Source organism: Tursiops truncatus, chromosome 2 (assembly GCF_011762595.2).
Source record: "Tursiops truncatus isolate mTurTru1 chromosome 2, mTurTru1.mat.Y, whole genome shotgun sequence".
NCBI lineage: Eukaryota > Metazoa > Chordata > Mammalia > Artiodactyla > Delphinidae > Tursiops > Tursiops truncatus.
In genome coordinates, this window is record NC_047035.1 from 63,352,287 (window position 1) to 63,377,747 (window position 25,461).

Genomic DNA, 25,461 nt, shown 5'->3' on the forward strand with positions numbered 1-25,461 from the left:
TGCTTGTCACTGACAAGCCACCAGCTGCCTGGCTTCCAGCTGACTCAGTGAACACAAGTGGCTGCCCCCTGCTTTCGCCCATCTCTGTTCCATCCTGAAGCGGAGAGGCGAGGCCGCTCCAGGGATGGTCAGGCAGCCATCCACTGTGGGTCACACCAGACCCAGAGCATGCCAGGAGCTGGGAGCAGTTCCGGGCTGTGGCTGGCATGGCTGTGACTGAGGCAGACCGTCACCAGCTCCCGAACAGGTCAGCCACGAGCTTCCAGGGTCAGGAATCGAGGTACCCCCAGCAAGCTATTTGAACTGGGCCTGATCGCCCCACTCAACTCCCAAGTAAGACCATTCTCCACCTTCCCCTCAAGTTCAGGAGTCACACTGAGGAATTTACTCCTTTCAGAAAAAGGCCCTTAGCTTGGGTAGTTAAAAAAAAAATCAGTGGTTACTTCAGCTGCCTTCAAGGAATTCACCATGTAAGGACAAGGCCTTGAAACTCAACAGATGGCTTTTAGAAAACAAGGATAATCTTTGGATCTCTTGTTCTGTGCTGACACTGGCTCAGCCCTTCAGGGTGGGGAGCACAGGCCGGGGTGCCGGGCATTCTCCTGGGTCGTTTAAAGCCACGCGCTCTGTGTCAGCAAGACTGTGATTCAACCCTGGGCTTGCCAAGGCTCACTCGCAGAGGGGTGAAAACGCTCTGCAGGCACGCTTCAAAGTGAGGGCTCTCCGCCTCCTTGAGGGAAAACCAGGATGCACAGGAGGTGGGCCTTTCCAGCTGCCCAGGGGAGGGCCCTTCAGAGCCAGGACTGGGAGGTGTTCGGCTCTGTACCTGACTAAGTGAAAAACAGAGAAAACTGAGGCGAACCTGGTACAAACCCTAAAGTCCATACTTTCCCATGTAGGTACTCCCTGCTGTCTTGCTTCTTAGCAGAGGAGTGATGCTTGTGTGATCCTCATGAGGACGCCTGGACCTCCACAGAGGGATCTGATGGTCAGCCGGGGGCAAAGAGGTCCATGCACCCCAGGGGCTTGCCCTCCCTCTGCCTCCCTCCAAGAAGGTAGGGGGTGGGGCTTCCCTGGCGGTGCAGTGGTTAAGAATCCGCCTGCCAATGCAGGGGACACGGGTTCGAGCCCTGGTCCAGGAAGATCCCACATGCTGCGGAGCAACTCAGCCCACGTGCCACACAACTACTGCAGCCCATGCTCCTAGAGCCCGTGCTCCACAGCAAGAGAAGTCACCACAGTGAGAAGCCCGCGCACCGCAATGAAGACTAGCCCCCGCTCGCCACAACCAGAGAAAAGCCTGTGTGCAGCAACGAAGACCCAAAGCAGCCAAAAATAAATAAATAAAATAAAATAAAATAAATTTTTTAAAAAAAAGGAGGTAGGGGGTGGCCAGGAACCCTTTGAGGGAATAAGGTCACTCTGTATCTGGGCTATTTCTGGAATGATAAAGTTTATGTTGGCTGAGACCCTCAAAAGAGTTTGTTTGTTTATTTTTAAAGCCCTCCCTTTTCTTTTTTTGGCCTTCTCTTTACTTAATCTAATTGTCAGCCTGGCTGGTGGAGACCAGGAGCCAGAGAGGGTGCAGCAGTGAACAGAGGCGTCCAGTGGGGAGGAGGGCTCAGCAGCAAGGACTGGGTGAGGCCTGGCTACTGGACCCGCCCACAACGCAGGCAGATCCCGCTTGTCTCCCTGGACACTTGGTTCCCGAGTATCCACCTGGGAGATACCTATAGGGCAGGAGAGAACAGAGGCAGAGGGGAGACACCAAGGGCTGGGTCCGTGAGAGAAAAGAGTAGCAAAAACATCAACAGTGTATTAGACTGATCACATTCACGGCTAAAACCCCAGAGTTTCATGGATCAGAAATACAGCAGGGCGGGCTTCCCTGGTGGCGCAGTGGTTGAGAGTCCGCCTGCCGACGCAGGGGACACGGATTCGTGCCCCGGCCCGGGAAGATCCCACATGCCGCGGAGCGGCTGGGCCCGTGAGCCATAGCCGCTGAGCCTGCGCGTCCGGAGCCTGTGCTCCGCAACCGGAGAGGCCACAACAGTGAGAGGCCCGCGTACCGCAAAAAAAAAAAAAAAAAAAAATGAAATACAGCAGGGCATTGGTGCCCAGCTGGAGAATTCAAGTTTGCTCCGTGCTTGGGGCCAGGACATCCCCATGGCGGGATTTTTTACTTGCTGGGACCTTCCACAGAAGTGCGTTTTTACCATTCTCTGCACCATAAACAAAAACTCTCATGGCAAACAGCTTTCAAAGACAGTTATCTCTAAAAGGAAATTGGGCCTTTATTTTCCCACAAGAAGTTCAAGTAATTGTGATTACTCAGAACTCCCTCTCGACATTCTTGTGAACATTTGAGAAATTCCCAATGCCTCCTGTTGCCCCGAGTGCGGGAAGCCAGGGATGTGCCGACTCACACAGCTGCACAAGTGCTTTCGGGCTCACAGCAACTGCATAAACTATTGCATAACTGCAATTGTGTGTGTGTGTGTGTGTGTGTGTGTGTGTGTGTGTGTGTGTGTGTATTTACTTTGATAATGAGAGGAAATGCAAATTAAAAAGTATTGACTTCTGGTAAAATTATGCCTAGAAAATGACTTTCTACTCTCTATCCCTTCCATCCCCTCAGAAGTCCTCCTCTCAAGATCTCTCCTCCAGGAGCTTAGTTCCCAGAGCGGTTTTCCAGGATTGATAAGGGACATGTGACAATCTATGTCATTAGCTCCATGAGACCTCTACTTTGGGGCTCAAAGTTTCCCTCAGGCCCAGAGATGGATGCAGGGACTCTCCAGGCTAGAAGAGGCTCTGGCCACCAGCCAACTTTCAATGCAAAGTGCAACTCCAGTCACGAAAAAGACCTGGGAAGTCTTGCCAAATACTGAAGACTCTGCCAGAAAAGAATAAAGGGCCTGCATAAACCTGCCCCCATCTCCCCACGGAGAGAGCCAGCTCACCTTGGTTACCTACAACCATGGAGGATGAGCTTATGGGGGCTGGATGTGTCCAGGGGAGACTAATGAGGGATCCAGTAGCCTAAAGAAGGTGTCTGCTCACATGTCCACTACAGCATGCAGGAGGGAACAGCCACCGAACAGCAGAGAATTCCCAGGATTTTCTGCGTAGGTGTATGTTGATCACCCCTTTTGAAGAATTTCCTTTCCAGAAGTATGCTGTCTGTGAAGGGGGAAAAAAAAGTTGTGCCTAATTTCTATCAACAGAGAGAGGAAAATATTATCAATTGACAAAAAGTTTTAATGTCCTTAAAGTTATCATTGGAATCTGCTGCTGATGGAAACTCAGCAGTCTGCATGGGTCTCCAAAGCACCAGGTCTACACAAGTGGTTCCTGGTCCAAGGCCCAGCTGACTTTGCTCCCAGCATCTCCCTACTGGCACTGAGTACCAGTGGCTCCTGACCAGAACCCACAGGAGGATCCCAAACACAACTGTCCATCTTCCAAAGTCACGTGCTCTTCAGTGTCTCCCTAGAAGAGCTCACGGGTCTCAGACCAGATGGGCTCCCCCTGCTTTGCTCAGTGACACTGGTCACCTCAAACTGCATCATGCCAGCATGATGTCCCACAGAAAGAACTGTCCACACCAGCCCGATGCTGCTCAGGGAGCAGGTCTTCTGTGCCTTCTTAGCCTGGCTTCCCGCCCTCCAGGTGAATCTCCTTTCAACACAAACATATACAGCAAGTTTGTCCCTCCCTTCTCAAGCCCTTGATTGGATAAGTTTGGCCTTGTTAGTGAGGGATTCTCCATCCAAGCAGGCACAGTCTACTTGTGAAACAAAGTTTATGTTTAATTACACAAGTAGTAATAATCAGAACACTTCCCAAGGGTGGGGCTCTGTTCCAAGCATTTTGCTTCTATGAGTTTAATCCTTACAACAAGCCATTATTAGCCCTATTTTCCTTGAAAAAAAAAAAAAAGGTGAGGCTCACTGAGATTTAGTTATGTGCCTCTTATAGTCTTACACAGCTAAAAACTAATAAAGCCAGTGTCTACACTGACCATGGCCATACATACTGCAGCTAAGCAACACATTAATGCAGGTTCATTGTCTAAAAATAAATAAATAAACAAAAATCCAAAAACACAGAAATATCTGTAGTACAACTTATAGTCCCTCTTTGTCACCCCCTTCCAATTCTCCTTCCTCAGAGGTAACCACTCTGTGTATGGTGTGTGTACATCCTTCTAGATCTGTTTTCTTTCTCCCTTTGGCCACACTGTGCAGCTTGTGGGATCTTAGTTCCCTGACCAGAGATCAAATCCGGGCCCCTTGCAGTGGAAGCTTGGAGTTCTAACCACTGGACCACCAGGGAATTCCCTAGACTTGTGTCTATGTATGATATGGTCTTAGGATTTGGGAGAGACTTTAAATACATAAATTACACTATATGTGCCATGCTTCTGACTTGTTAGTTTCACTTGTCCATACGACTTAGAGGCCATGTCCCGTCAGTATATGTAAATCTGCCTCAGTCTTTCAAAGATTTTAAGGATTCCATGGTGTGGATGTACCATAAATTATTTATCTGGTCTCTGACTGATAGCCATTTAGGTTGTTTCTAACATTTTGCTTGAAAAACCATGGTGGGTTGAACATCCTTGTATATGCCTTTGTGAGAATGGCAGAGGGCAGAGTCCCAGAAGTGGAATTTCTAGATCAGGGTGACTCCTCATTTAACTTGTTGCTACTGCCTAATTGTTCTCCAGAAAGATTGGGGTGATTTTCACTGCCCCCGCCCGGGGTGCTTGAGAGCCCCTGTTTTTCCACATCCCCACCAATGCTACTGAATAGTAGCAATCCTTAACATTTTTACTAATCTGATGGATGGAGAGTGAGCTCTCCCTGTTTGAATTTGAATTGACTTTGCTTGAATTTATGTTTCTAGTTCCCTCATTGCTCATCGATTACTAGGCTTTGGATTTCTTTTATCTTGTGCAAGCAATTGCACCCTTCCCAATAATAATCTAAAATGACTCTTTAAAACTCTTTGCTGGGAATTCCCTGGCGGTCCAGTGGTTAGGAGTCCGAGATTTCATTGCCAAAGGCCAGGTTTGATTCCTCGTCAGGGAACTAAGATCCCATATGCCGCACGGCGCAGCCAAAAAAAAAAAACAAAACTCTTTGCTGATCTCACCTTTGAGCTTAGGTAGATTCTGCTAAGAATTCTTATCAGTCCTTCCCAGCCCTGCCTGGAGCCACTCCAGGGCTCCTTTCTCAAGGATAAACTTCTGGAACACGTCAGCAATGCCTGCCTTAGGAAGGTTGTGGACTTTTGTCACAGTTGTGACTCAGTCCCGGTCCCTGAAGTCTGAGGCCATCCATGTGGGAAACAATAATTCCCTATGCGCAGACCCGCCGCCCACTCGGCCCTCATCCAGCAGAAGGGCTTTCTCTGCTTTCTTCCCACTGCCCCTTTGCTCCTACCCGCCCCTTTACCTCATAATGCTGTTATAAAAATAAAACATCCACAGACACTAAACGATTCAAACAGCACAAAATTATCCCATGAGAATATATGGATATTCGTTTAACCTCTGTGCCTCTTCAGAAACGTCTCTGCATAAACATGCATATATCTGCATATAGATTCTTTTTTTTTTTAATGCAACTGGAAGACAACTATACATAGTATTCTGCACCTGGCCTTTTTTTAACAATGTATCTCCAAGAATTTTCCATGTCAGCATACACAGATCTTTTTCATTTTGAATGGTCTCTTAGTATTTCCTTGATGTGTCATAATTTGTTTATTTATCTAGTCCCCCATTAATAGACATTTGGGTTGTTTCCACTTTTTTGCCACTACAAACAACGCTACTGTGAACAACCTTGAACAAACATCCTTTTGGACATGTGAAGATGTACGTGCAAGGTAAATTCCTAGAACTGTAACTGCAGGGCCAAACAAAAGAAACGTGTACTTGAATTTTGATAGATTTGCCGTGCCAATTTACCCTCCCATCAAGAATCATGGAGAGAGGCTGTCTCCCTGTCCTCTCTCTCACTTGCATCAGGCTTTGTTAAGCTTATAAACCTTCTCCCATCTGATAGGTGAAAAGTGGTATCTCATTATAATCCTAATTTGCATTTCTCTAATTATGACTTAGGAATATGTTGCAAATGTTAAGAAGTCATTTGTATTTCTTTTTCTGTAAACTGCCTATTTATACCCTTTATGAACTATCCTATTTGTTTATAGGAGTTCTTCATAGATGAAGGAAATTAATATTTTTGTTATGTATGGGTGATAGTTTCCCCCAGTTTATTGTTTATCTTTTGTCTGTAGGCTTTTATTATATATAGGTTGCCCTTAGATTCTGGGTTTTCTGTCTTTTAGCAGGTTAGAATTTCACTACACACATTTGGGCAAGGATTGATTGTTGTACTTCCTCTTCAGTTCTACATTTCAGTCCCCATTCCCCTGAGGTGGCAGACACTTCATCGTGGCAATCCAGAGACTGGCTGGCCCCCTCATCCCCTCAAGCTTCCTGGGGTGGTCCTGAGTCCAGGTGGGCTTACTCAGGGGGAGGAGCTCACTGGATCCTCCAGGCCCGCTGTCCATCTGGCATCCACTGGAATTGCCTGCTGATAGCTTCTTGTCCGCAAGGCCCTTCCGAGGCTGTGCACTCCTCCCCAGCCCTGCAGCGCAGGCGGAGTGCACAGGACTCCTCCACCACCCGCAGGGGTGCAGAGGCCCACCTGCCTGACGCCCCACTTGGCCCTTCCTAACCTGAACCTTTGCCACCTCCTCTTGGCTCATCCCAGAAAACAGGGTCAGGGCCCCTTCCTCAGGATCCCACCAACATCTACATACATCTCACGACCCCGCAACTCTGCTCCCAAACCCAGGGACTCTGACAAGCCTCACTATTCCTCCTCAGACAGCTCCCCAGATCTATCCCTGTGCCTTCCATTCCTCTGAGGAGTTGGAATTCTGGACTTCAGAGATCAGGAAGACTTTTTATAGATTTTCCTCCTCTGTCGTCACATCCCTTCCCTGAGGCAGGCAGTGCACACAGAATGGCAAGAAATGTGTGTGTGTGTGTGTGTGTGTGTGTGTGTGTGTGTGTGTGCGCGTGGCTCCCGGGGAGAGGAGAGGCCAAAGCTCATCAGGAACTCCCAGGTAGAAAGCAGATGGGTGTTAAACCCTGTGCACTGCCCAAAACCCTGTGCACTGCCCAGAGCTGCAACGCTGGCTTCACCAGACCCGTATCCTCTCAAGCCCCCAGCTGACACAGTCGGGGTTTCTGGGGTCCGTGTGCTGGCGGTGCCCCTTCTCTGGAAGCCCTTTGTGGGCGGGAGTGGCCCGTCTTACTCTCCTTGGTGTCATCCCGCCCCATGGGCCTCACACACCTGGGCACTTGGTCAGGTGCGCGGCGCTGAAGCACGGTTGTAACAGGCCAGGCTGTTGTTGTCCTGGGGGTTCTCCAAAAAGGCCGGATGGGTGGGGCACCAGTGAGGGGGGTACTTAGGGTGTCCCCCAAATGGCTTTCTCCTAAAGGCTTTCCTCAGCTGAGCTCCAAGGAACCAGGGGAAACAGGTTTTCTCCAGAGAGCTCTATCTGCGGATAAGGCCTCCCCACTCGTTTGTCTCCCCAGCCTCCATCCCTGCTATGTTGGGGTTTCTTCAGGCCAGGGGGCTGGACAGTGTAAAGTGACCTCAGACCTGGGGTCTTCAGGAAGGGCAGCTGTAGGGGCGGAGCTTTAGGGAAGGTACCAGGCACCAAGCTTCACTGAACACAATTGACTTCACTCCTCATAGGGCTTTCATCTCATCCCTACCGCACCCCTGGCACCACCTTTACTTTGCCTCCAGCCAAATCAAAGCTCCATCTATAATCCTTCTGGTCATAAGGGACAAGGTCCTTTCTGCAAGGTCCCACATTTCCTGAAAGTGGAGATTGCAATAAAATCCAGCCACCTGCACACGAGAGGGTCCTCCCCACCCAGGACCCCCTCTCCCTGCCCCTCTTTCTCTTTCCCGGGCAGGGCCAGCTCTCAGGACAGTGCAAACACGTCCTCAGTTGGTCTCCAGTCCTCCTGCCATTTCTGCTTGTCCCCTCCAGCATCCTCCATGAGCTCAGCTGCAACCTGACCTAGTTTTGCTGGCTCCCTGATGCGACCTCAATGCCGGTTACCCACCGAGGCCGAGGCCTTGCTGCCTGTAGATCTTCTATGTTAATTAATCCTCTCCTCAGTAGCATCTCTTTTTTTCTTTGGCTGTGCCGCGCGACATGTAGGATCTTAGTTCCCCAACCAGGGATCAGAGCTGTGGCCCTTGCAATGGAAGTGCAGAGTCTTAACCACTGGGCCAGCAGGGAAGTCCCTCGGTAGCACCTCTGAGAGGCACCATCCACCAGCATGCTTGCCTTAGGGCTGAAGGCCCAAATCACAGGGAAATGCAGGCATCAGTGGAGCCCCACCTCTGGAATTGACTGGATGGTCTCTTGACCTCCCTGGGCCTCTTTCTTCATCAGTAAAGTGGTGAAAAATACAGTACTTATCTCACAGGGTGGTGAGAGCTCCATGGGTGACACGCACGCTATTATTCATAGCATTTTGTGAAGAGCATTATTCATTGTAAGTGATCTTGCCCCATCCATCTAGCATAAATCTTGAGTCATATTTTTTTTGGAGGGCAGGAGGGTTTTCTCTACATTTTCTTCTTCTTTTTTCTACAAGTCTTTTTTAAAAATATTTATTTATTTGGCTGCACAGGGTCTTAGTTGCAGCACGTGGGATCTTTGTTGTGGCACGCGGGATCTTTTAGTTGCAGCATGTGGGATCTTTTTTTTTTAGTTGCGGCATGCGGAATCTTTAGTTGCTGCTGCATGCTGTTCACATGCCGTGAACACTTAGCTGCGGCCTGTGGGACCTAGTTCCCTGACCGGGAATGGGACCCGGGCCCCCTGCATTGGGAGCGTGGAGTCTTAGCCACTGGACCATGAGGGAAGTCCCCTACAACTCTTTTTTTTTAATTAGAAGGTGGGGGTAGTGGTGGCAGTGTTAGAGAGGAAAAACAGTATAGGGTGTGGATGGAAAGATAAATAGGCTATCGGGCAGCCTCGCCTCACAAAGTAGGTGCCAGCAAATTCAGCTGGGACTGAATAAAGTTTGGAAACCTAGTGCTGAGCTCCTGGCCTCCGAGGACATGGACACAAGCCAGGCCCCCCCAACCCCGCAGGTGCAGTGTGGGCACTCCCCAGGAGCCTGCATCAGGAAGGCACCCCCATGGATGCCATGGGGCCATCCATGCCCTCTTCCATTACCTTATGTCCCTGGTTTGTCACATCTGGAACACAGGCCACCAGGGAGGGTACTGGGCCCAGGAGACATGTGCTGGCGTCACGGCAGAGCCAGGGGTGAAGGATCAGGTCGTCTCCTGAGAGGGGACAGCAAGCCGGAAGCCCAGAGGACTGGAAGGCCCTTAAGTCACAGTGGTGGTTGGTTTCCCCATGGGGAAGCAGAGCAGGAGATGCAAGGTCATGAACTGGGAGAGGAAACAGGAGGTTAGAAGCAAACCATAGCTATCGGCACTGCAAAAGATTGAAAACACGCTCAGTTTCCATCAGTGTGGGGAGGGCTAAACCCACAGGGAATATCCATACAAGGGAAGGCTGAGCAGAAAGATGAGAAATTGCATTATGTATTGATGTGAAATAATATCCAAGACATATTATTAAGTGAAAAAAGCAAGATGCAGACAGTGTATAAAATAAGCTATCATTTGTGGTTTTATTTATATTATTTGCTTGACTACGCATAAAATGTCTCTGGAAGGAGTCACAAAAAAACATTTTAGGAAGTTTGTGTTTAATGGTGATGGGGTTCAGGGCAGGCTACCCCCAAATATGATACTTTGGCATATTGATTATTTTGAATTAAAGTTACTTAAGAAATAGCTGGTACAAGAAGGACAGGTACTCTGACCTTCCTTTGTCCCTCTGGAAGCAGGAAAAAAAAAATCTCCCATCTTGGAGATTTTATGCCTACTTTGGTCATTTCTTTGGGTCTCATATCTTTGGGGCCCTGGTACATACAAAATTAAATTAAAGTAGTTTTTCTCCTGTTAATCTCTCTTTCATTAAAGAGGTGTCTCAGGACTTCCCTTGTGGCGCAGTGGTTAAGAACCCACCTGCCAGTGCAGGGGACACAGTTTCGAGCTGTGGTCCGGGAAGATCCCACATGCCATGGAGCAACTAAGCCCATGTGCGCAATTACTGAGCCTTGCTCTAGAGCCTGCGAGCCACAACTACTGAGCTTGCGTGCCACAACCACTGAAACCCACAAGCCTAGAGCCCATGCTCCGCAGCAAGAGAAGCCCACGCGCCACAACAAAGAGTAGACCCCACTCGCCGCAACTAGAGAAAGCCTGCACACAGCAACAATGACCCAATGCAGCCAAAAATAAATAAATTAATTAATTAAAAAAAAAAAAGAGTTTGTCTCAGCCAAGAACCTAGAAGCGTAGAGGAAAAAATTATTTTCCTTCCTTACAATGGGTACAGAGTTTCAGATGGGGAAGATGAAAAAGTTCTGAAGATGCATGGTGGTGATAATATGAATTCACTTAATGCCACAGAACTGCAGTTTTAAGTGTACATACTTAAAACTGATTACAATGGTAAATTTTATATTACATTTAACCACAATTTTAAAAACCCCAAACATTTCATTAGTTGCCTGTGGGGAGAACGGAGTGTTCAAGAAAGAGAGGAAGGGAGACTTCCCTGTACATCCTTTTGTAACCATAGAAATCTTTTCAAAACATAAGTAAGAAAGGAACTTCCTTGGCGGTCCAGCGGTTAAGACTCCCCACTTCCACTGCAGGGGACACTGGTTCGATCCCCAGTCCAGGGACTAAGGTCCTGCATGCTGTACGGTGCGGCCAAAAAAAAAAAAAGAAAAGAAGAAGAAGAAGAAGAAAAATCAAAAATAAAAGAAGCAGCAAACTGATAGGGCCCAAGGGCAAGCTAAGCCTTACTGGCTGAGAGGCAGTGCAAGGTGGTAGCTGGTTCACTGACAGCGGAACTATTTACAAAGATTTAACAGGGGAAGGAGAGCACAGGGGTTGGAGCAGCACCTGGACTCAATAGCAGTGGTGCTCGGCGATCATACGAATTACTGGAACCAAGGAGAGAATCGGTGGAAGAGGCTGCCTGACAGAGGCTGTGACCTTCCTTCCAGGGTCACAGCCAGTGTGGGTGACCGTGCAGGGAGGGCATCAGGGGAATTAATACAGAAGTCTCTCTTCTCCCTCCCTTTGATCTCTCCTGGGCTCCCCACTGGCCGACACTGAAAGGCAGCCAGAGGGCAAGGGCGCTGGCCCGGGCAGGATTGGTCACAGGGGTCAGCCTCCTCCAGACACAGAACCGGGTGGAAAAGGATGGGGAGAGCATCTGGAGGGACAAAGGGACAATCTCAGAGACAGCTTGCAAGCTGAGGAGCCAGCCTGCCTGGGCGTGTAGCCCAGCTACGTCATTTACTACCTGGGCATCACGAGGTAATAATCGTACCAATGCTAGAAGCTGCTATGAGAATTAAATTTGTTAATATTGACGTAAAGTGCTTAGAATGGTGCCGGGCACAGGGTAAGCACTGTACACGTGAAATGACTGTTACTCATTACAGCCTGCTGTGTGAGACCTAAAGCTTTCCCTGGCTCCTACCAAGGAAGGATGCAATGGAGCAGGGCTGTTCTCGGGGGCAGGAGGCGGAACCAGCAGTGAGTGTCCGGGTGAGGCCGGCATCTGGGAGTAACAGCAATACCGATTCACTGAGCACCTCTGTCAGCACTGTGCTGGGCCTGCTGTGTCCACTGTCATGAAGCCCTCACCACACGTGCCAGCTGGGTGCCAGCTGGGTGGAATCATTGCTCCTTACAAAGGGGGAAGACTAACGCTTGGAGGGGAAGCCCCTGCCCAAGGGCTCACAGCTAATGAAAACCTTCCTCCCAGCTGGTCTCTCAGTGCTACACTCCTCCCAGTTGCTAAGTGTTCCTGTAGCAAATCAGTCCGTGAAAGATTTACAAGTTGTAATATCAGAATTCAGGCCAGTGGGACTCCCCTGGCGGTCCAGTGGGTAAGACTCCACGTTCCCAATGCAGGGGGCCTGGGTTCCATCCCTGGTTGGGGAACTAGATCCCTCATGCATGCCACAACTAAGAGTTCGCATGCCGCAACGATGATCCTGCGTGCTGCAACTAAGACCCGGCACAGCCAAAATAAATAAATAAATTTTTTTTTTTTTTTTTTAAAAAAGGAATTTAGAACAGCCACTATTTCCAGAATCTCTCTGAGCTTACCAGGCACTTATACAAAGGGTAAATTCTCGTTCAAAAAAATTATGGTCAATTAAAAGAGTTGATGAAAAGTGTCTGAAATGTCAAATTTTTAACTTTAAAATGCAAATTTAAAGAGGATTGCAGGCAATTTTATGAAAAATTATAAGCCCATGTTGAAAGTAATGCATTTTTTCAGAAAAATACCAGTGGCATGGTATTTAGAGACAGATATAGTTAAAGTACAGGAATAATATTAAAGTGATGAAAGTACCAAGAATAATTTTTCTTTCATTATTTTAAAATACTGGGATAACCAATATAAACAAGTTTTCTATTTGCTTGAATGTACATGTTATCTTTTAAAATAATTTTATTTTTGAAGTTTTAAAATATATTATTTTATAAACACACAAATATAATAAACCCAATTTCTCAGTCAATACTTAACAAATTTTTAAAGTCCGAGGCCACCTCACATGTGGATGAGTGTGTGGGCCCCTCCTTGCCCCCTGCCCCACCACTTCACAAGAGGAAAGATGATTTTCATCCCTGTTCATGGTAAATATAAATGGACGAATGAGTGGAGGGAAGATTGATATATTTGAAGGACAAATAGACCTAGGTAGAGTGGTGATGAGGTTGGAAAGACAGTTTGGGTTACACGGGAAAGGCTTTGACCGGAGGCTGAAGAGAGGATTTTACCCAAGAAGCAGTACAGAGGCAGAAAAGTGATGTGATGCCACCAGACTGCAAGGAAGATTTATCTCACAAAGGGATGAAGAGAGGTTAGAGAAGGAACTGGTGTCAGGGTCACTATTTGGGGGCTCGAGGTGACAGAGGCTTTATTTTTGGTTTTTTTTTTTTAATTTTTATTTTTGGCCACACCATGCAGCTGGTGGGATCTTAGTTCCCTGTCCAGGGATAGAACCCAGGCCCTCGGCAGTGAGAGTGCAGAGTCCTAACCACTGGACCGCCAGGGAATTCCTGACAGCATCTTTAGAAGGGCCTAGAAAGGGAGGCAAGGAAGCCTGAGAGGTGGAAAGGGGACTGGCAGGATCTGGCGGGTGCCCAAGTTGGGGGCCTGGGAGAGGGAGGGGTAGGGGGTAAGCCGGCCCCCTTGGCAGTACCAGGGAAGTCAGGATGTGGGGAGGAAGCCTTTTCTCTCTGCATTTCCGTTAAGCCACCTGCTTCCTGAGGGAGGGGGGCGGGTTGCGATTCACCCTCAGGTCACGTCTGAGGCCATCTGAGGCCTCACCCACGTCTGAGGCCGACGTCTCCCCAGTGCCCAGAATGGGGGACACCAAGGCCACAGCACCATCACCTCCTCTGATCCTGGTCCTGTTTCCAGGGTGAGGTTCTGCCCCTCTTGAGATGGGGAGCAATTGAGCCCTTTCTTACAGTCCCAAGACTTCTCCCAAGCAGGCAGTCCCTGGCCAGAACATCCGTCCAGACGTGGTTCTGTATCCATCAGTGTATTTTCAGGGTACCCCGTGGATAACTTCTCAACCACCTGCGACTGTCCTGCTGTGCTGAATCCTCAGGGCCTGAGACAGCACTAGGAATCACCTAGAGATGATTCTAGATCATCTCGATCATCTCTCCCTTGCCCTCTCCAGTCCTGCCTTGAGTGTCAAAGTTCAAATAAAACTGGACATCAGGGAGAAGTAAGACAAACCACAGAGGAAGTGGCCGCCCCGCCCACTTGTGCACACGGAAGGCATGCTGGGAAAGAGGCCAAGGGACCACACACCAGACACTTCTGTTTCTTGGCTGCAAGGCCAGTGCTGGGCAGATGGGATCTTTATCAGCAAGAATGTAGATCAAGTGGTCAGCAGCCCCTTCCAGCATCACGTGGATGATTTATGATACCTGTGAGCACCAGGCTGCTCCTTAGGCCTTGGTAAGAGAAGGAAGGCCCAGGGGTCGAGCCCCTTGCCTGAGGCAGCCTCAGCAGAAATCTCAGTGAGCAGAACAGAAGAGGTCTCTGCCCTTCTGGAACTCACATTCCTGTGGTAGAAGATACATGGTAAACAAATATCTAAGATAATTTGAAATGGTGGTGTGCGCAATGACAGAAATGAAAAGCGTGCAGGGAGTCCTTAGAAATCATGGTCAAGGAATTACTATTTCACTTGAAGGAGACGGAGGCATCTGCCGTGTAAGAAGCTAGGGAAAGTCATCCAGGCAGGGGGAACAGAGAGGGCAAAGGCCCTGAGGTGGGACGTAGCTTGGCTTGTTCGGGGACTATAACAGAGACATTTGTGAACTGTGAGAACTACCTAGATTTCTAGCACTAAAGTTCCTAAATGAACCCTTGCAGGAAAGACCATTGTGTTAAGGGTTTATAAGACACGGGGTCAAGAGTACCCAAAGCTCTGACCCTCCAAGGGGCCTTTGCTTTCAGTCTGGATGGCTGGGGAGGAGAAAGAAAATGGTGGTGGTTGCTCCTACCTCCTACCTGAAAATTCTGCCTGGGTGGGTTGTGGTGCCCTGGCTGTGGGTTAGGGGAGAACCAAGCCGGAACCAAGATGGACCCCGTGACCGCCCCCAGCTGCCCCGGCAGCGGGAAGGGTTTGCTCCTCTTCCTTTCTGCATCAGCCCTGAAGTCACAAGCGAGGGGCCAGTGTTTCTCTAAGTAGGGCAGGGTCCTTGGGGGACGCGTGAGGAGACGGTGTACATTGGGGGCCTCTAGAGGCTTGGGTCATTGCTGGGGAGTGACAGGTTGTTGCTAGAGGCTTGGGCCTCAGAGAAACCCCTGGCTCTGCCCACCTTCCAGAGTTTCGACAGAGCCTGGAATCACTCTAGGGGCAAGGGCCGTGCATCTGCCAACATCCGTCCAGCTCTCCTCAGCCACAGGAGCCCAGGACCAGCAGCAAGGAGGTGGGAGCCAGGGGTGCAGTGGGAAATGGGGCTGTGGCCAGTGGAAGCATTGGGACGTGCATGGGGCAGGAGAGGGCCTTGAAGACCTGGGGACAGGCTCCTCAAAAGCAAAACCACTTGAAACACCCCAGCTGGGACAGCTGAGGCCCCTGTGGCCAGCCCCCGACAGCCCCGGAGGCTTCTGCTGTAGAAAGCCGTGGCCAGCGAGGGCAGCTGCCCACCCCTGCACAGGGCCCAGGATGGCTGAGGGCTTAGGGGTCTAGGGACAAGGGGGTGACTCGAGAGACAGCCACTCCAAGGCCTCCCCTGAGCTCTGGGACCAGCCCCGAGCTCAGGCCTCCCCATCTGGGCTCTGTTTCCCTCTTCTGTTCGCGGCTCTGACTGTTCCCCCCCACCCCCCCGGGTGAAGGGAGGCTGGGAGGCTCGCCTGCCCTGAGTCGCGGCCAAGCTGTAGAAGGCAGGGCCTTGGCAAGCACACAGTGTCGCCGCTCTGGGAGCGGCGGGGCTAATTATACTCAGCTGGCGGCAGTGGCTTGGAGATGGCTGGGAGTTTCCCAGCTCGCTGGCTCGCCTGGCCTCCTGTGTGGTAAACACTGCAGGGAGGTGTGGGGACAGAGGGCGGGGAGGTGCGGGCAGGAGCCCGAGCCAGGCCTTGAAGGGGGGCCAGGTGGGGCAGCCCGACCAGTCGCTGACTCCAGCTAGGAATCTCACTTAGAATCCGTGGCCGTGGGGCAGGTCCAGCCCTCTCCGGGGTCCCAGGCGCAGGGTCCTCCTGCGGGGTGGGGGGCCCTAGATCCAGCCGGCTGGCATATGGTGGAGCACGCTAGGATGGAATGCTTGGGGAAGGCCCAGAGAAGGGGCCTGATGGAGAATGTACTGTCCGCCTTTCCTCTTCCTGCCAATCTTGGGGACTTTCCTGGGGTCAGGGCTGCTGTGTACAGCCGTGCAGGTGCGGACTGATCCAGCCCGTGCTGGCTGTGACTATCCGGACAATGGGTCACCTTTATCCAAAGCCCACAAGGGCCCTATGCAGGCTGGTACCTGGTGCCCACAGGCCAGGGTCAGAGGGGGGTTGAGCATCAGAGAGGAGCCCTGGGCACTGGGGCAGCTGCTGGCCTGGGAGCCCTTCCCCTGAGGCTAGGGTGACACTTTCAGGACTGCACATCTGGCCTGGCGATCAGCGCCTCAGGCTCCAGGGGTGAGCTCTCAGCCCAGGAGGTGAGTGGCAGGCTGGCAGAGTAGTCTGAGGGTCCTGGCTGAGGAAGCCCAGACCCCTCGCCTATTCCCCAGGCTGTTTGCTTCCACGTCCTCCCCTGCCTGGGTACGAGCCTCTGCCACTGTGGCAGGTCACATCCAAACCAATCATATTTCATCCCGAGTGGCTTGAGTCACACAGAATTGGAATGAGGGGTGAGCCTGTGAAAGTGAGATTCAGAAGTCAGTGTGGTACCTGCATTTGACCTGAAAAATGTAGACCATGAGGCTAAATTACCTGTCAACTGAGTCCACTGGGGCAGGACCAATGATTTTATGTCACACCTATCCTTACACAATTCACAAGCATGTTTAGATTTACAAACACTAATCTCGAAGCCCTATTCACTCAGTCAGTAAACATTTAGTGAACACGTCCTGGGTCTCACTCACCATCATGTCTGAAGACTCAGTAGGGAAGCAAATACGCCCTGTGCTCACTCACATTCTAGACAAATCAGAAAACCAAGAAAGCAAGCAGAATAACTGCAGATGGCAATAAGCATCACGGAGGAAATAGGCAAAGTTGAGAGCAGTGGGCCGACTGAGCTGGCCTTGCTTCACCTCTGAAATGAAATAATAGAAAACCCACCCAAATCCTGTCAGAGGAAAAACAAGCCTTGAACCACCTCCAGACCACAAGCCCAATTAAGAACCCCCTTCCCTGCACACCTACTCCCAGCTGCGGCTGCTTCCAGAGGTGAGGCCTGCAGGGCTGGCGGGAGGCCCTGGGCGTGAGGGACAGGAGGGACGTGCCACCTCGCCACAGGAAGGGGACATCAGTGCTCCGTCAGGGTAGCACGAGGATTCATAGAAAAGGTGAGGGAGGGCTTCCCTGGTGGCGCAGTGGTTGAGAGTCCTCCTGCTAATGCAGGGGACACGGGTTCGAGCCCTGGTCTGGGAAGATCCCACATGCCGCGGAGCAACTGGACCCGTGAGCCACAACTACTGAGCCTGCGCGTCTGGAGCCTGTGCTCTGCGCAACAAGAGAGGCCGCGACAGTGAGAGGCCTGCACACCGCGATGAAGAGTGGCCCCCGCTCGCCACAACTAGAGAAAGCCCTCGTGCAGAAATGAAGACCCAACACAGACAAAAATAAATTAATTAATTAAAAAAAATTTTTTTTAAAGCTAAAAAAAGAAAAGGTGAGGGAGCTAAGGCCAGTTTTGAAAGATGGATCCAAATTTTGCGGCCTGGCCAGAGGGAGAGGCCTCCTGGCTCGAAGTGTAGGAGGAGGTGGGTGCAATGGGGTGGGGCGCAGCAGAAGGGCACCGCCGGGGGAGGGGGGGAACGCGTGCCCAGCCCTCTGCGGCTCTCACGGGGCTTTCCCATGCCGTCAACCTGGCCAGAGGCCCGCGGGGCAGGGTCCAGGCAGGGCTATGAGCGTGGAAGTCTCTGGAGAGGGGCCCCTGCGAGGACAGGCTGCTTCTCAGGCCTGGCCACTCGTTCCTCTGAGGAGAGCTCCAGGAGAAATGCTGCTTTTCCTGAATATCTGGTCGTGAACACAGACATCCAGGGGCGGGGAGCTGCTGGGGAAGAGGAAATGGACTCTCTGTACGGAGCCGCCCCCAGTCTGGCTCGGCCTGAGCACACAAGGAAATGGTTCCTAAATTGAGGGACAAGAGTCAGTCATCTGGGGCAGAGGGGCCTGTTAGCCACACTCCCTGTCCTTCTTCGTCTCCTAGAACATCTAGGGCTGGAACCAGGATCGTGTGATTTTAAAAAGCACCCAGGCGATTCTGCTGCAGGCAGCGGTGGGTCCAGAGCCCTGGAAGCTGGGCCTACATGGCATGGCAGCCAGGAGGAGGCTGGGATCCGGTGGCTTGCTGTGGGTCTGGCAGCTCCTGAGAGCGCAGGACTTTTCCTTTGATCCATATCAGTTCCACACCCCACTCTGCCACCAGGTCTCAGAAGGGGCTCATCTTCTCCCTGGGATCCTCACCAGCTCCATCTGTGCTCCAACAGACAAACAAAGGCTAAGCTAGTCTCGAGAGCCCCCCTCCCCCATACTCTCGGTAATGTTTTATTTCCACCAGGAAAAAAGCCCAAACAAAGCACACATGAGGATTTGTGGTTCCTTCCGGTCTGAGAAGCCAAGGCTGAAATGCATTTTGCCTACACGTAAGTCCTGGGCCTCTCGGCGCTCACAGCTGATGGAGATGTTGTCAGGACAAAGCTGAACATTCCAGAAGAAAGGCTTGAAACCACCAGGCAATAGGGAGGGCGCACAGCTGCTGAGAACCTTTATCCGAAGCTTAACGCCTCTGCCCACCCCCATATTAGGCCACAGAGACGGCAGGCAGGGGTGAGCAGCAAAGGTGGTGAGAAAAGTCGGAAGAGGATGGAGCGGTCCCAAGGGGGACCTCAGGAAGGTCAAGGATGTTGCCTTCAACCAGCCACCCTCTCCAGGGTCAGAGGTGCACAGCTCTTGTCTGGGGGCAGATGCGCCTCCTTTCACAAGCTTTCAGGCCTCAATTACGATTCATCCCCTCCTGTGGTCTGTCTCCTAGGTCGTGACCTGAAGCCCACTGGGGTGCAGTGTCTCTTCTGTGGGGCTGCCCCAAGGCCCTCACTGAGGGGCTGGGCAGACGAGGCCTCTGTTAGGACTTGCCAAACTGCACCAGTATCTCAGCATCCTTTGTGGGAGACAGAGAGTTTGCCCTGATAATTCCCTCCCCTTTCCAGCCCTAGTCCTAGCCCTGGCCTGTAGCCTTCCGTCCCCTAAGAGCTGCTGTGGGGAGAGAGGAGGGACCGCACTTCTGAAGGGAGACAGGCCTACGTGCTCAGTCCCAGAGCCCTAAATCCTTCCCTGCTCTCTGGCTGGTGAGAGCCACATAATGGGCCACATGAACAAATGCAGCTGGATAATACCACCCAAAATGAGGCCAGTTCTCCCTTGCACTCACAAGGCAAAGTTACTTCGGCTTGCCTTCTTATTAGGCCTTATACCTCATTTGGTCTGTGTCCTAATTTGGAGGCTTAATGTGAAAACAAGACAGCTTCACCTGCTCTATTATTCTTTTTTATTCTTTTTTTTAATGTTTTTGGCCACGACGTGCGGCTTGTGGCATCTTAGTTCTCCGACAAGGGATCGAACCCAGGGCCTCGGCAGTGAGAGCCCTGAGTCTTAACCACTGGACCCCACGGCTCTATTATTCTTATCCAGTCAGTCCCAGGCCAATCCAGAAAGCTGAGCTTTCAAATACCTGTGGTTTCTAGGGGCCTCAAGGGAGTCTCTGGGCTCCCATTTATAGGTGCAAAGATGTTATGGGACTTGGAGTTCGGAGCTGAGAGAGAATGTGGAGGTACCGGCTTTCACAAGGTGAGGGCTGTGTATTCTGGTTGACAGCAGCCCCGTAAATGGGAAAGACCCCACGGCCATTGAATTCCAAACACACCTGGCTTTGAATCACCACCTACCACTTGTGTGACTTCGGTAGTCCCTCTGAGCCTCCATTCCTCTCCCGGGCAATCATGGCCCCATCATGGAGGCAGCGGCTGCAAGACAAGAGGAGAGCTGGGACGGGTCACATTCTCCTCAGCCCCTCAGCCCCAGGACCCTGCGTGATGGTGAGGAGAGGGGTGGGAAGAGCTGAGAGGTTTTTGTCGTCACTGCATTCTGCCTCGGACACTTCACGCTGCCCTACCCCACCCCATTCTCCTCTGGAGGTGGCAGCCCTCACCCCGGCCTCCTGCCCTATGCCACTGGGGGTGCAGGGCATCAGGCCGCTGTGACCGCGGGACGTAGGTCAGGGCCCAGCTCCCAGACGCTGTACAGACAGGATCAGCTGCCCTCCTCTGTCCCCGCATTCATCACTCCCCAGGACTGTGGGCCTTGGAGGTGTTTGTCCCTGTGTCCTCCCTTTCTGCTCCAGACAGGACAAGGAGTTTGAATTAGATAAACAGAGATAAACAAATGCTAAACACAAACACAAACTTTATCCAAACCATTTTTATATATTAAACAGAAAAAAAAAAAGGGCCTGGGAGTGTCTGAGGGTCTTGTGTGGCCTTTCTCTGGGTTGAACTTGGTTCCCTTAGACAACGTGCCAAGGCTTTGTCTGGCCCCGACGCCCTGCTGCGGCTGCGGCCTGTTGTTGTCAGCTGGAGAGGGGGCACCGAGGGGTGCTGTTCCTTCCTCCCCGGGTCTCTGGGAGACAGAGACCGCTGTGCTCAGCGGGCAGCCACAGGAGCACATTTGCATTATTTTGTGGCAACAAGCAAATTTCCTGGAGGGGGTTTTTGGAAGAGCTGGGAGCCGCCCAGAGGGAAAGCTGAAGGAAACAGGAGAGCAGGAGGCCAGGAGGAAACAGGCCTGGGCAGAGGCAGAATCTGAGGCTGCAGGCAGCCGGCGAAAACAAGGCCTTGGCCTGAGGTTGGGCTGAGGGGTATCTGGGGCCCTGACTCCCTCCTCTGTCCTTTCGAGCTGCAGAGGGGAAGCCCGGCCTGAGCACGTCCAGGCAGGGGTGCTACTGCCCGCGCTGACCTGCAGGAAAGCTTGCCCAGCCCAGCAAGCTTGTCGGTGGCAGGATAATGATCTGAGGAGGAGCCAGGCAGGCTGCAGAGTCAGATGGAAAATTCCCACAGCGCTCCTGCACCTGAGCTGCACCCGGGGGAGAGGCACCAGGCACCAGCTCCATGCAGGCCCTGACTGCATGACGGTTGGCAGGGCAGACGCTGGGGGCAACGGCAGCTGACCAACTTCAGGGGAGGGGGGTGGAGACTCGGTCTCTGACCTTTCTCTTTATTCTTGCACCTTGGGAACTGGCCTGACTATGGGCTTGGTTGGTGTGTTTATTGGGTAGGGATGGGGAGACCATTAGGAAACGAAAGAAGACAGACCTGCTTTCTGCATATAAAGGAGGTCCCACAACCCTCCAAAATCGGCTGAGAGTCGGAGAAAATGGGCCGCGTTTGTTTAAACAAATCAAGCAGCATTCCACAAGCATATCCAGATTTTAAATTTAAGTCACTATTAAAGCTCAGGTGCAGACACTCTCCGGTTGGATTGATACTGATGAATATAAGCCTTTGCTGGGCCCGGGGCCTCGAGGAAGAATGTCCGTGGGCACCTGCTGTGTGCTGGCGCCTTCACATAGAGCCTCTTGTTCAGTCCTTGCTGGGAAGAGCCCCGCCAGCAGGACATACTTGATGTGGTACGAAGCCAGACTGGAAGGCTCCTAACCAGTGTTCTCCCCCAGCTTCTCCCAGAAAGCCAGGCTAGAGCAGGCTGTTTCGAGGCCCTGGAGATGCAGGTGTTTCCCACTTAGTCTCCAGAGCTGGCGCCTCACATTCCCTGTGTCCCAGGAAGATGAGAAGGACCCAGGTGGCAGGAAGGGTGTCCTCTGGACACGTGGCTGGGAGCCCAGCAGCCTGGGTGCCAGGTCCAGGAAGGCCTCCCCATCCCTGGGTGACCCAGTCAGAGGGAGGAAGGAAGGAAGCCATGCAAGATAGGATTTCCCCACCCCAGGCCTGCAGTCTTCCTGGCTCCAACCTCCTGATAGGCAAGCTGGTTTGTTAGTTGACCTGTGTAGTTTTCCACAGGTGACAAAAGCCACTGGCAAGTTGCAAAATTCTCCGGCACAGGTGGGCTTCAAGAGGCCACAGTTTTCCAACAAGGATATAAAGAGAAGGTGGAAGAGCTCTGGACGTTCTGTCAGAGCGACTTTCTTCAGGGTCCCCGACTGGGCCCAGAGCTACAGAGAGGAACTGGGCAGCGCAGGTTTCCATCTCTCCACCCCTTTCTGCTGCCCCAGGGCTCCTCCACGTCTGCCCCTCCCTCCCAGCTAGCCTTGACTCACGCTCCCTGGGCGCGGCACCTGCCGTCTGGCTCCCCTCCGCTGACCCCGCCCTGGTCCCCAGGACACCCCGGCTGAAGATCCTGGCGGAGGGCACGCTCGGGGGCAGGCCAGGGGCCTCACAGCTCCGTGCTGCAGGGGTGGGAACAGGGTGGTGCAGCCCAGCTGAACCAGAGCACTAGGGCTCTTGAGGTCTCTGCAGGCCCCAGGAGGAGAGGGGAGTGGGAACCCACCCGAGTCCAGGTTCCCCTCAGAGCTCCAGGAGGCGGTTTTGGTTCATGGCAGGGTCAGAAGCAGCTTGCTGTCCGATGCCATCTTCTCCAGCAAGAGAAGGCTTGAGGCAGGGCAGCCCTTGTCCTGAAGGCCAGGGACCCCCATGAGGAAAGTTCGCAGCCTGTGTGCGTTCGTCTTGGGCAAATAAGCAGCGGAGGGCCCAGGAAGGAACCTCTTCACCCGGAAAGAAGCAGGAATTTGGCTCACAGGCTGAACCGCAAATTCGGTTTTGCAGGTTACCCAAGGCCACACCTGCTCAGCTCTGGCTGAGGAGGGAGGGTTTTTTTACCTGGCTTCTGCCTTGCTGACCCCATTACTTGGGTGAAAATGTTCTCAGGAAGTCATATTTTGGAAGGTCAGTGTGCTTTCAAAACTTGGAAGCATTTAAGAGCCATTCTGAAAGAGCTCACCAGTTCCTGCTGAGAGACAGTAATACTGTTCTTTTCTGCACTTTAAATGTTTTATGTCATTTAATTCTCATTGCATTTCTTTGAGATGGATCCTATGATTATATCATTTTACAGAAGAGAAAACTGAGGCTGTAAAGTACTCAGCTGTGGATTGAGAATTGAGAGAGGCTCTTTGCTGAAGAGTTGAAGTCCCTGGCACTTGAATCAGGGATGGAAGCCTGGGGATGCAGGTGGCCCTTTCCCCACCTCTCTAGTCAAATGTCTCTGTCACCTGGGTCTCCTTGAGGCCCAGTTTGAAATGGAGCAAATGCAGAGTTGGGACTCTGGTGCTGGTGTGCAGCCTTTGGGAGCTGTTGGCCGTGACCTTTTCAGCAGGAATCTCCCCACTTCTAGTTTTGCTGTGTTGTCCAGTGTCCAAGTGCCTGGACAGAGGTTCATGTGACTATTTCTCTCTCTCGCTGGAAAGCCCCTCCCTCCAAGGCCATCAGCCCCGCCCCCTCCCCCCTACTTTGTGTCTTGGGACTGGGGTTTTTCAGAAATGTGAAATTAGCAGTGAGCACCTGGAGCCCTTCCTGCTTTAGAAGAAGCTGCATTATACCCTGTTTTACAGTGACATTTTGTTTTTTAAGAACACGGAGAAGAAAAGAAAAGAAAAGAAGAAACCAGAAAGGAATCTCCACGTAGTTTGTGGAAGGAAAGGAGCATACTACGTATATTATAATTTGGAGCTGTTAGAGGCATCCTCTCACTAGCCCTGGGCAGGTGGCTGCCAGTCCCGGGGGGTGCCCCTAACAGAGCTTGTCTGGAAGGAGGCCTGGAGGCTGTTTTTGCACAAGAGGACTTCATGCCCAATCTGCTTCTGTGAAGGGGCAAAGCCTCACCCTGCTGGATGCAGACAGGATGCAAAGCTGCCACAAATCTCTCTCAGCTCACTTGGAGGAGATACTCTGCAAGAGATGCAAAGGCCAAAATTCTTAGTCCCCGGAGAGACTTAGCCCGTGTTGCCTTGTTCATCACTGTGTCCCCAGGCCCCAAGGCAGGGTCTGACTTGTAGGCGGCCCCAAATTTTTGCTGATCAGTCAGAGCTAAGAGGACTTTCCCTACATTGACGGGAGATGGTTCAATCACATGGCCCTTGCACAACAGCACTCCTCCCTGAGTCCCTCTTGAAGCACATTTTCTCAGGTGGCTGCTGGACACAGAGGCGCAGAGAAGCTGGTGGCCTCCTCCAGGTCACCCTGCAACAGTGAGTCTCTACAGCCATTCTATCAGGATCAATGAGCTACTTTTTTGGAGTGGGGTGATTTTGTCTAATGTTGTGTTCATTCAAAACTTAGAGCTTGGGCTTCCCTGGTGGTGCAGTGGTTGGGAATCCGCCTGTCAATGCAGGGGACACGGGTTCGTGCCCTGGTCCGGGAAGATCCCACATGCCGCGGAGCAACTAAGCCCGAGCGCCACAACTACTGAGCCTGCTCTCTAGAGCCCGCAAGCCACAACTACTGAAGCCCGCGCACCTAGATCCTGTGCTCCGCAACAAGAGAAGCCACCGCAATGAGAAGCCCGCGCACCACAACGAAGAGTAGCCCCTGCTCACTGCAACTAAAGCCAACACGCAGCAACGAAGACCCAACACAGCCAAAAATTAATTAATTAATTAGTTGTTTTTTTTTTAAAAAGAGCTTGACCCGTATCACTTAAGAAACACCAGGATGGGCTTCCCTGGTGGCGCACTGGTTGGGAGTCCACCTGCCGATGCAGGGGACACGGGATCGTGCCCCGGTCCGGGAGGATCCCACGTGCCGCGGAGCGGCTAGGCTCGTGAGCTGTGGCCGCTGGGCCAGCGCATCCGGAGCCTGTGCTCCGCGACGGGATAGGCCACGGCGGTGAGAGGCCCGCGTACCGCAAAAAAACAAACAAAAAAAGGAACACCAGCATGGCCATCTTCACAGAATTTTTTTCCCTTTGGTCTTAGTGGGAACTTATGTAAGCTCCCAGAAACAAGTGTCCACCAGGCCCTTGGAGGCTGCCTAAGGATTATGGCCCCAGTTGTATGACCTAGGCAAACCCGGCTCTGATGGGAGTTGTCAACTAACCAGCTAGATCCAGTTGATAACCGAGGTGCTGCTCTCAGCCTTATCCCTGGAAAACCCCAGCTTGGGCGGGCACTCTGAGGCTGTTAGCTGGGGCTCCCCCCAGTTCATCCCTACTCTGCCCAGGGAAACCAGATCTTTCCTGTTCTTCTTCTGCTTCTCCTTTTCACCCTCATTCCAGTGGCCAGTGGAGGTTTAATCACTACAATTCTCGGCAATTCTTGTGATAGATCAAGGCAGGGGGCCAGGACTCTACACTTGGGAAAAGTTCCCCTGGTGGTTCTGATGTGAATCCCTGGCTAAGAACTGCCAGTCTAGCACATTTCAGTTTAAAATGCTTCACTGCTTACGCTCATGGGATGTGGGCATAGGAAAGAGGTATTACAGAGATTTCAAACCACACCGATCTCGGTGATTTCCTTCTTGCGTAGAGGGGTCATGGGGCAAA

The 25,461-nt window shown here is 51.8% G+C and overlaps 1 long non-coding RNA gene across 1 annotated transcript; it reads right to left on the reverse strand.

Moving 5' to 3' along the window:
• Window positions 1–1,467: 1,467 nt before the first annotated feature.
• LOC117311055 (uncharacterized) lies at window positions 1,468–24,382 on the reverse strand. Its single transcript, XR_004525079.2, has 3 exons — window positions 19,863–24,382; window positions 9,295–9,515; window positions 1,468–3,183 (listed from the first exon to the last, which is right to left on the reverse strand). It is a non-coding gene; the product is annotated as an uncharacterized lncRNA (long non-coding RNA).
• Between the last annotated feature and the right edge of the window lie 1,079 nt (window positions 24,383–25,461).